The sequence below is a fragment of the Diabrotica virgifera genome, chromosome 6 (genome assembly GCF_917563875.1).
Source record: "Diabrotica virgifera virgifera chromosome 6, PGI_DIABVI_V3a".
Classification (NCBI taxonomy): domain Eukaryota; kingdom Metazoa; phylum Arthropoda; class Insecta; order Coleoptera; family Chrysomelidae; genus Diabrotica; species Diabrotica virgifera.
The window spans coordinates 14691965-14702214 of record NC_065448.1 but is presented as its reverse complement, the minus strand read 5'-3'; positions in this window follow the sequence as shown (position 1 = coordinate 14702214).

Below are 10250 nucleotides of genomic sequence, written 5' to 3'. Positions count from 1 at the left end.
GTATCAGATACCGATAAGTGATTTGGTCTTATTTCATTTTAAAACATTGTTTTTTAGTTGTTCAGCCCGATCGCCCGTCCTCCCATATGCGCTTCATTAACAATTAAAAAATCAATGTTTTAGAATAAAACATGGCAAAAATTCTTATAGGGAGCTGATAGAAGAAAGTTTGAACTTGAATTTAGGTATTTCGTAATTTCAAAAATTATTTTTTTCTTGTATTTTGAACCTTGAAAATCGTCATTTTTTCGACTTTTTTAAGTTTTAAATTGTTTATAACTCGGAAACAACAACTTCTACCCGGGTCGAAAAAATTAATTTTAAAAATTTGTTTAAAACTTTTTTTTTAATAAATGTAGCAATAACTCGAAATTACGGCATTTAAGTATAGGGAATATAACACAAAAAATAATTAGTATTTCTTAAGGACTTCAAAACTTAAAAAATATACAGGGTGTTCCATTTAAAATAAGGAAGTTCATTAGATTTCCAGAAAAACGGAAGATTTGACAACAATGTAATTACCACTATAATATCGGCCGCATTAAAAGACCCTTACCTAACATAATCCATAAAAATCGTGCTAGCGGTTTCCGATAAATTACCGTGTTTCCATACTTTCTCGCTACACTGTATAGTGTTTCTGAATATACAAAGGGATTGAAAAGTCCAGGGAAACATTGCAAAAATAGTTAGACACAACTCAGTTAAAAATTATTACATTAATTCTGCCATGTGCCTATTTGTAGTCAACGAAAACTAGCTTTATACTTCGGGATAACAATATTTCCGTCTAGAACTTAACTGTGCGCGGGAAAGCAAGGTGTTTAGCAAAAATACAGAAAAAGAACAACACTTTTACCAAGGAATAGGTCAAAATATGTTTATAAAACTCTTTGAGGCAAGAAATAAAGAAACATGACACTTCCAAGTATCTCAAAATGTTTTGTACTTTTGTACCTATTTAAAAATTATAAAATATATAAAGCATAAATAAATAATACCATCTTATAGACTGTCATAAATTATCAAAAGAGAGTATTTGTATAATTCGAGTAAAAATTATTTAATGGATAGGTCACCTTTAAGGTGCAACGTAAAAATGGTTGTAGTGTTTCAAAATGGCGATGTAGCGTGAATAGGGGCGGCTTAGAATATTTTTTATTGAATTTAGAGTATAAAACTTTGTTTTTATATATTGCGCGCAAAATTAACGCATAATTTTAAAAATCCTGGAAAATCAAATAATTCTAATGTATCATTTTTTGCAAACAAATTAAAAACATGCTAGTTATGCTGCTTCATTTTAATTCGAATTTAGTTGAGTTGGAGTATGTTACGCTGAATGTTCAAAGGCGTTTTTCAAGTTTACTAAGTATTTTTCCTTTGAAATGAACCACCAACACAAAGCAAGAAAATCGAAATTTGTCAGAAAGTGGCAGGGTATTTGGTAAAGAATGGGCCATGGCTTAACCTTCGATTCCTGAGGTTAAAACAGGTCGATTTAAGCTTACCTTAGTACAAAAGTTGATAATAACCAAAATACAGGGTGTCAAAATTAAACTTTTATTTTATTTATTTTTGAGTAGCAATCTGATTCTCGAAGCGTGAACATGTACCGTCATTAAAAGCGCTAGAGAACTTCCTTATCGTAAAACTACCTAATTAACTAGTAATTATCTTATCAGCATCAAAAAATTGTTAAAGTGAAAAGTAACAAAAACCAAGTGATTAGTGAAACAAACAAAAGAAATATGTTCCCTTCGGGGAACTTATTTGGATTTGATAATAATGGCCAACCAATTTATCAACAAATGAATACTATACAGGATGTCCCAACAATAAATAACCAGAACCAGTCAAACCAAACAGCAGTAAAACCGCAAGTACCATTTTTGTATTTTAATCAAACACCATCTAACCAGATAACAAATCAAATGTCATGCTCAAACCAAATACCTATTCCAACCCAAATAGCTATACCAAACCAAGTACAATTTCCTAGTCAATCAACTGCACAAAATATTCAAAACACTCAAAACCCTATTCAGTCACAATACACAACATTATCCACAAACCCTCAATGCTCACTCTCATCAACACAAAACACCAATAACTACACAGATAGCGATAGCGACATAGATCTTAACGAAACAGAAAACCAAAATAAACATCCTTGGCAAGAAGTTGCCAATAAGAGAAAAAGGATGAAAAGACAAACAACTTCAGAAAAGCCCAACCAAATCCAAACACAAAACAGATTTGATTCCCTCTCAAAAGAAAATCTAGATGAACAAACAGACAATTTATCAAATACACAAAACACAAATATCACCAAAAAAGATCCCTCACCGCCACCAATCTATATTTATGGAGTTACTGACTATAGTGCTATGATAGCAAACCTTTCAACTGCAACTGCGGCAGAAACCTATTACACCAAAACCATTTCAAATAATACAGTAAAAATTAACCCTACAAACTCAGACACCTACAGGACACTCATACAGCACCTTAGAAAAGAAAACATTGTACATCACACTTACCAACCGAAACAAGAGAGGGCCTATAGAGTTGTCATAAGAGGATTACACCATTCAATACACACAGCAGATATCTCGCATGAATTAAATAATAAGGGTTTTAAAGTTCGCAACATAATTAATGTTAGACATAGAGTTACCAAAGAACCATTGCCCTTATTCTTTGTCGATATAGAGCCAAACGAAAACAACAAAAACATATTTAACCTACAAGTCCTACGAAACTGCATAATAACAGTAGAACCACCTAGAATAAAAAATACAATAGTTCAATGCACAAGGTGTCAAAAATACGGGCATTCAAAAAGTTACTGCCTAAGGCCATTCGCCTGTGTTAAATGCGGAGGATCACATGACACAAAAACCTGCAAAAAAGCACGCGACACACCAGCAACATGTGCCTTATGTAATGGCAATCATCCAGCAAACTATAAAGGATGTGCTATATATAAAGACCTAGTCAATTCGAAAAACAAAAATATAACAAGCAGCATTCCTATACCTAGAGTTGCAAGCCTAAATAATAATAACACTAATGCTCACCACATACACCAATCACATGTAACATATGCTCAAGTTGCAGCAACTAATACTTCTTCACAAGACAACAACAATAATTCAGACCTTTCAAATAAACTTACAGAGGAGTTCCTCAACGAATTTAAAAATATGTTTGCACAATTGATAAACCAAAACAGCATGATACTAAGCATGCTTACAACAGTGATAAATAGAACGTCGTAATGGCTAACTCACTTAGAATAGCAGAGTGGAACGCAAATGGTCTAACAAACCATGTGCAAGAAATTATACTATTTCTAAAATTAAACAAAATAGACATCCTACTTATATCCGAGAGTCACACAACTGAGAGGTCTTTTATAAAAATTCCACACTACTCTTTCTATTACGCAAACCATCCAGATGGAACAGCCCATGCTGGTTCAGTTGTAATAATTCGTACAGCTATAAAACACTACGAACTTGCTCCATATATCACCAACAAAATTCAGAGTACTATCATAAAAGTACATGCGCTCACCTTTCCACTAACAATAGCTTCTATCTACAGCCCACCACGCCACACCATCAATCTGGAGGAATACAGAGAGTTTTTTGAACAACTTGGCTCACATTTCCTAGTGGCAGGGGACTGGAATGCAAAACATACAACCTGGGGAGCAAGACTGATATCTCCAAAAGGCAGAAATCTATTAAAGATCATACAAGATAATAACCTGAAATACCTAACAACTGGTACCCCCACATACTGGCCCACTGATAACAACAAAATTCCTGATCTGTTAGACTTTGCTATAACTAAGGGAATACCTGAAATACACAGCGACATCACCCCCAGTTTTGATCTCCATTCGGACCACAGTCCCATCTTGATTACCTTAAGTACCAATATAATTTGGAAAACTCCTGCACCAAGGCTATGTTCCAGTAACACGAATTGGGTTCAATTCAAAGAAGAAATAAATGATAAAATATCTCTTGACATTCGACTCAAGCACAAAAACGATATTGAAGAAGCTGTAAAATATTTAACGGAACAAATACAACAGGCCGCTTGGAAAGCTACTCCTGTAAAGGAAAAAACCATCGATGAAAGGTATAGTATACCCCTCCATATTAGAACACTAGTAGAAGAGAGAAGAAGAGCCCGTCACAAATGGCAAAGAACAAGAAACGCGATAGATAAAACAAATCTTAACAGACTCACACACAGACTTCATTCCGCTATCCAAACAGCCAAAAACGAATCCTTTGAAAGATATGTCACAAACCTTTCTCTTGACGACAACTCTCTTTGGAAAGCCACAAAGAAATTCAAAAAGCCGGTAGTAATGAAATCACCAATTAGAAAAAATGATGGAGCCTGGGCTCGATCAGATATAGAAAAATCCAACAGATTTGCAGAACATCTATCAACCGTCTTCTCCACCCCAGAGGCCAACGATATTAACGACGAGAAAATTAGAGACTTCCTCAATGCACCCTGTCAGCTATCATTACCACTAAAATACTTCTCACCAAATGAAGTCCGTAACGAAATCAACCTGCTTAACCCTCATAAAGCTCCAGGATTTGACCTCATAACTGGCGAAATCTTAAAAAAAACTCCCAAGAAAAGGTGTCGTCTTAATAACCATTATTTTTAATAGCCTCCTGAGACTATGTTATTTTCCAGTGCAATGGAAGTATGCACAAATTATAATGATACCTAAACCTGGTAAACCTCTAACTGAAGCCAGTTCGTACAGACCAATAAGTCTCCTTCCGACTTTATCAAAAGTATTCGAAAGGTTAATCCTTAACAGAATAGAAACAATAATACCTATAGAAAACCTTATCCCAGATCATCAGTTTGGTTTTCGCTCAAATCACTCAACCATACAACAGTGCCATAGATTAGTCAACAAAATAAAAGAGAGCCTAGAAGGGAAACAAATATGTCTATCAGCATTCCTCGATATACAGCAAGCATTTGATAGAGTGTGGCACGAGGGACTTCTCTTTAAAATAAAAACTCAGCTAACTGACCAAATCTACCTCCTCCTTAAATCATACTTGTCCGACAGATACTTCCAAGTTAAATACGAAGGTACTCTATCCAACTACCACCAAATAAAATCCGGAGTACCTCAAGGCAGTGTACTTGGCCCATTCCTTTACCAAATCTTCACTGCTGATATTCCTATTAGCGAAAATACACTAATGGCAACATTTGCGGATGACACTGGTATACTAGCATCAGACATCAACGAAATATTAGCATTTAACAAATTGCAAAATCATCTCAATGAACTAGAAGACTGGCTTAAATACTGGAAAATAAACGTCAACACAAACAAGTCTTGTCAAGTAAATTTCAGAAATCGAAGAATTAGATGTCCACAACTACACCTAAATAATTCACCTATACCAATAAAAACAGAAGTAAAGTACCTGGGCCTTCATCTAGACGAAAAACTTACTTGGAAATCACATATTGCAGCCAAACGACGACACCTCGACCTAAAAGTTAAAAATATGAGCTGGCTAATCAACAGAAGATCGCAACTTTCATTAGAAAACAAACTGACCATCTATAAAACAATACTCAAACCAGTGTGGACATACGGAATCGAGCTGTGGGGCTGTAGCAAACCATCCAACACCAAAATACTACAGACATTCCAGTCAAAAACTATTCGTATGTTAGCTAAAGCCCCATGGTATGTGTCAAACCAAACCCTTCATGCAGACCTCAACATCCCCTTCATCAATGATGTGATTGCTGACCACTCCAGAAGGTACATGAATCGCAGCGCAGACCATCCAAACCATCTCATAGATGAATTATTCAACCCCCCACTGGTTGACAGACGTCTGAAAAGACTTTGGCCAGAAGACCTAGCTGCTAGGTAAATTCCAGAGAGTCGTCAATGGACGACACCTGCCACAAGCCAAGAACATACATCATATTTACTTATTACTGTATTGAAGTAGATTGTAAATAAGCAATAAATAAATAAATAAAAAAAAAATTTATTTTTGAATATTTCCTGACAGGCATGGGACAACAAGTCGAAATTTGGTAAGTGGTGCTGGTACTGTAGACCCTACTAAATTATGTTAAACAAACGTTTTTGGCAACTACCAGAGGCGTACGACGGGGGAACGTGAATGGATGACCCTTCCCAAATTCTACGCCACTGGCGGAATTTCTGTGTTAGTGCAATTTTTTTATTCTCCAGTACTTTCTATTTAAATAACATACTCTTCATTCGTAACGATAAAGCCATTAGTTTTCGAGATATTTGAAGCTAAAAACGAATGAGCATAATACATTAATCAAAATAAGTGTGCCTTTTCATTTTTAGCTTCAAATATCTCGAAAACTAATGACTTTATCGTTACGAATGAAGAGTATATTATTTGCATAGAAAGTATTGGAGAATCTAAAAATTATGCTCAAATAGCAGTTTCATCAGTGGCGTAGAATTTGGGAAGAGTCAACCATTCACTATCCCCTGTCGTACGCCTCTGGTAGTAGCCAGAAACGATTATTTACCATAATTTAGTAGGATGTACAGTGCCTACACTTTCTGCCAAGTATGGCACGGATATGTCAAATTATTTTAAAGTATTCTTTTTTTTTTAATAATCTATTCTTTACTTAAAACTTTAAGAACTAGGTGTGCCAGGTACCATAAAACTATTTGACATATCCTTATGACACTTGGTAGAAAGTTTAGGTACTGTACACCCTACTAAATTCTGTTAAATAATCGTTTCTGGTTAATACCAGAGGCGTACGACAGGGGAAAGTGAATGGTTGACCCTTTCCAAATTCTATGCCACTGATGAAACTGCTATTTTAGCATAATTTTTAGATTCTCCAATACTTTCTATGCAAATAATATACTCTTCATTCGTAACGATAAAGTCATTAGTTTTCGAGATATTTGAAGTTAAAAATGAAAAGGCACACTTATTTTGATTAATGTATTATGGTCATTCGTTTTTAGCTTCAAATATCTCGAAAACTAATGGCTTTATCGTTACGAATGAAGAGTATGTTGTTTACATAGAAAGTACTGGAGAATAAAAAAATTGCACTAAAATAGAAATTCCGCCAGTGGCGTAGAATTTGGGAAGGGTCAACCATTCACGTTCCCCCGTCGTACGCCTCTGGTAGTTGCCAAAAACGGTTGTTTAACATAATTTAGTAGGGTGTACGTGTACAGTACCAGCACCACTTTTCGTGTTGTGTTGTGTTCCACCAAATTTCGTGTTGTTGTCCTATGCCTGTCAGGAAATATTCAATAATAAATAAAATAAAAGTTTAACTTTGACCCTGTATTTCGGTAATTATCAACTTTTGTAGTAAGGTAAGTTAGCTTAAATCGACCTATTTTAACCTCAGGAATCTAAGGTTTAGCTATGGCCCATTCTTTACCAAACACCCTGTATATGGAGACTGCAGACCACGTCCGAAAGAATATGGCACTAACCCAATAGACCTTTAAAGGCTAGTGAAGGGCACTACTATATTGGATTGGGTGTCATGAGAATAAAAGAAAAAAAAGCACAATAAGCCAAAAGGCTGCAGTGAGATCAGGATGCATGCACGAACGGCTTCCAGAAGGCAAAAAAGACCTAGGAAGTCCCATGGCCCATTCTTTACCAAACACCCTGTATATAATACCGTCAAGTTAAACTCGCTGAAGGGTTTAATGTCACTTAGTCAACCATTTCAAACACGTTTTACTGTTACTGGAGGTAACTCGAGAAGACCTGGTCAAAATCGTAGAAAGGTTGCAACTCCTAATCAAGACTGGTTTTTGACACTTCGTACACTGAGACAAAGGTTTGTTACCAGTACTTCTCTATAAAATGAATTTTTGGATCGTTATAACTTTAGAATCAGCCAAAATACGATAAGGAGAAGACTTGCCGCAAACGACCTGCGTCCTGGAAGGGCACTTACTGGTCCATTATTGATCAGAGACCATAGAAGGCAAATACAGTCGAACCCGCTTATCAGAATACCGGTTATAGGAATATCCCGCTTTAAGGAATAGAAATTGCATGTCAGATTATGACATGGGGAGAAACCTTGTACCCTGTAAATGTATCCCTACCATATTCGCGGTGTGCAAGTACTTGGAGGGGATACGAGAAACGATCTTGCGCGAATAGCAGAGAAATATTGCAACTTTCTTAAATAATTAATATTGTCAATTGAAATTTTCAAATTGACGTATATTTCATACCTAGTGTCATTAAAGAAGAAACATTATATATTGCTCCACAATATTGATATGATATGCAATTATTATATAAAGGTAAATTTAATTAATTGTATTTTGCTTGCACTATTGCATTTTAATAACTAATTTTATTTACTACATACAATTGTTTACGTTTTAATAACATAACCTGAATCCTATTTTTTCTTCTTATTATTTTTTTGGACTATGGCCTTGACAATTATCCAGTAACCAGGACTAATATAATTGGCCAATATAATTAAAAGTGCGAAAAATGTTGCTAAGCGTAGAAACCAGGTGTCGCTTTGCCGAACTTGTACGATCCCAATATTGGATCTTAATACAGGGGAGTTCGTTAAGGGGGGCTCGAAAAATAAATATATCCTTAGAAAAATTCGAAATCGTCAGATTAATATAATAGTATAGTATAGTTGATCCAAAAGATGGCATAACCCAGGCATCCAAAGTGAAAGTTATCCTTCAACACCAAATTGTTCTATATGGTCCACACAATGTCCAGAAAAAAGTCACACCATTTTGAGCGTCGGGTTTGGAGGGGAGAGGGGGGAGAAATCGGTAAATTCGTAGTTTTTTACGTTTTTCGTCAATATTTCTAAATCTATGCGGTTTAGCATGAACAAGCCTCTATACAAAATTGTTCTACATTAAATTTGAAATAAAAAAGGCCCTATGCATAATCTTTCTAAAATGCATGGTTCCAAAGTTACGGAGTAGTATAGTATAACTGGTCCAAACAGAGGCCTAACCCAAACATCCAAAGTAAAAGTTTTCTACCAACACCAAATTGTTCTGTAGGGTCCACATATTGTTCAGTAGAAAGTTACACCATTTTGAGCGTCCGGTTTGGGAGGCAGATGGGGGAGAAGTCGGTAAATTAGTAGTTTTTTTACGTTTTTCGTCAATATATCTAAAACTATGCTTTAGCGTAAACAATGCTATATACAAAAATGTTCTACATGAACTTTAAAACAAAAAATCTTGTATACAAAATTGTTATAACATCAACGGTTCCAGAGTTACGGAGGGTGAAAAGTCGAGGTTTTCGATACTTTTTATATTTTTTGGCAATGTATGGTATAACTATACCAAAAACCCAGACATCAAAAGTGAAAGTTATCCTCCAACACCAAATTGTTCTATATGGTCCACATAATCTTCAGAAAAAAGTCACACCATTTTGAGCGTCGGGTTTGGAGGGGAGAGGGGGGAGAAATCGGTAAATATAAAAAGTATCGAAAACCTCCACTTTTCACCCTCCGTAACTCTGGAACCGTTAATTTTATGACAATTATGTATAGAACCTTTTTTATGTTAAATTGTATGTGGAACATTTTTCTATAAGAACACTCTTTACGCTAAAGCATAGTTTTAGAAATATTGACTAGGAAATGTAAAGAAACTACTAATTTACCGACTTCTCCCCCATCTCCCCCCCAAACCGGACGCTCAAAATGGTGTAACTTTTTACTAAACAATATGTGGACCATATAGAACAATTTAGTGTTGAAGGAAAACTTTTACTTTGGATGTCTGGGTTAGGCCCTTTTTTGGACCAATTATACTATACTACCTCCGTAACTTTTTAACCGTGCATTTTAGAAGGGTTATGCATCGGGCCTTTTTTATTTCAAATTTAATGTAGAACAATTTTGTATAGAAGGTTGTTCATGCTAAACCGCATAGTTTTAGAAATATTGACGAAAAACGTAAAAAACTACGAATTTACAGATTTCTCCCCCTCTCCCCCCTAACCCGACGCTCCAAATGGTGTGACTTTTTCCTGAACATTATATGGACCATATAGAACAATTTGGTGTTGGAGGATAACTTTCACTTTGGATGTCTGGGTTTGGGTCTAACTATACCATACTATAAGGTAAGTTAAGTACATGCAGAGCAGTGTATATTTCAAAAATCTGAC